Source organism: Aythya ferina, assembly GCF_964211825.1.
Source record: "Aythya ferina genome assembly, chromosome: 1".
NCBI classification, from domain to species: Eukaryota; Metazoa; Chordata; class Aves; order Anseriformes; family Anatidae; genus Aythya; species Aythya ferina.
This window is the reverse complement of record NC_140296.1, coordinates 173,988,428-173,990,439: the sequence shown is the minus strand read 5'-3', so window position 1 is coordinate 173,990,439 and position 2,012 is coordinate 173,988,428.

Below are 2,012 nucleotides of genomic sequence, written 5' to 3'. Positions count from 1 at the left end.
GGAGAGCTCATGGGATCGTGTAGTGTTCATTCACTTTGTTTCCATTCCTTTAATTGCATGAAAAGAAGTTAAAAACCTGTCAGTACTTTCCCAGTGCAGTCTAGTTTCACTATAACAAACCCAAGGGAGTCCTGGAGAACTGTTCATCCTAACAGGGTTGTTTTGCAATTTGCTGCACTGAAATTGTGAAGAAACATCCAATTTCTAATACCCAGTAATCGGTCGTGCTTTTATGGCAATTACTTCATGCTGTTTAATATTTAAATGATGCTTTAAGAAGAAAATAATGAGGAAATTAAAAAGGGAAAAACAAAATGCACATTCAAAGGCTAAATCCTGCATGCTGTGATAAAGACAAAGAAAATAGAGCTTATATGTAGATCAGCCTTCTGTAAGCACACACTCCAGTAGGCCTGATGACCAAGGAGAACATATCTTTTTTTCTGTTGAAATTTAGAAATTAGGGGGAAGTCATGACTTACTTTTAATGAAGTTAGTCAATGCTTACTTTCTTTGTAAACATAGTCTGTAGCTGTGAAGGGATGGAACTTATTTTCTGTTAAAAGAACTGATGAATGATGAATGCAGTTGCTATGATCTGCAGAGAAGAGGTCCCACAGTCAATGTTTTCTAATGTCACCTGTGTTGTAAAGCTTATGACTCTCTGTTCTACTTCTCATTGCAACATCATATAGTATGTACTAGCAGGGAAAATTCATGGCCCCCATTTAAAGTCAGCCAGACAACATTTATTCCAGAGTTCTGTTTAGTTGCTCTTAATCTCAATAGGCTGCTGTAATTGGTTTATTCAGGCAAAACCAACGAGCATCACTCTTTTTTTTTTTTTTTTTGACTGTCTAGTGATTGTTGCTCCACTTTAATGTAATTTTAGCTAAATTTAATTTCAGACCATCTCAGCCGAATTACTAAATAATAACATTAAAACCAAAACAAGCCTGAAAAAACAGATACACACTCAGATCTTGTGATTGCAATTCAGGAAAGCTAAAGCCAGACATAAAAGAGCTTGAATTTATTTGAAACAAGGTATATTTTTTGAATAAACTAGATATAGGTATTAAATTCTCAGTATTAATATTGGACGTATGCAGACAGGCATCTGCTTTCATTTGATTCAATCACTTTAAAAACATCTTTAAGCTTTAGCAACTTTATATAAATTCATTATTTTTAATGTCTTTCTTAATATCAACATTTATTATCAAATTATCTGTTAATTAAAAAGGAATGACATTGTCCTAGTATCTGGCGTATTCTAGTTGAGTTACTCCTTCATGTATACCTGTAGATATTTACAGTTTCTATTTGCTAGTTTCAGATTTCATGGTTTGTTCAGTACTCTAGCCATGACCCACTGAATTCTCTGGTAGGGAGCCTAGTAGCATCTTGACAGACAAAGAAAATAAAAGTAGTTATTTACCCTGAGCTTTTATTTAGCTATGGTATCACTGGCCATCCCTCTTTCTTTGGGCACAAAAGAGCTGGAGAACTGGCTTAACATGGAGATATACATGTAATGTGAAGATGCATATGGCCCTGCTGTTCGGGACCGATGCTTCTGGAAATTACAAGGTGAGGAAGCAGCAGATCTCCTTCTGCTGTCCAGCACACGAGGTGCTCCTGTAGGGGTGAATCAGTGGGAGCATCCTCGTGGGGTCACGGCAAACTGAAACAAGTCTATGCCAGTCAACAGTAGCTCTACCTTTTGGTAGGACCAGAGTAGTGTTTTCTCAGGAGAAAGAACTAGTTCAATAAAAGTTATATGTGTAGAAATGGCAAAAGTACTGTCCTTCCTGAGTCCATTCTAATTGTGTGCTGAGCTCTTGTTAGAAGCTGTTGGTCCAACTGTAGCCTGTTTATATTGTTTATATCCTAAATTTTAGATCTATAGTGCCTCTCTTAGACCCTTGATGCCCATGATCAGCATAATAAGGCAAGTCCTATGCAAATTTCTGTTTTGTTTAGATTTAAATATTAGCACATAGCAGACA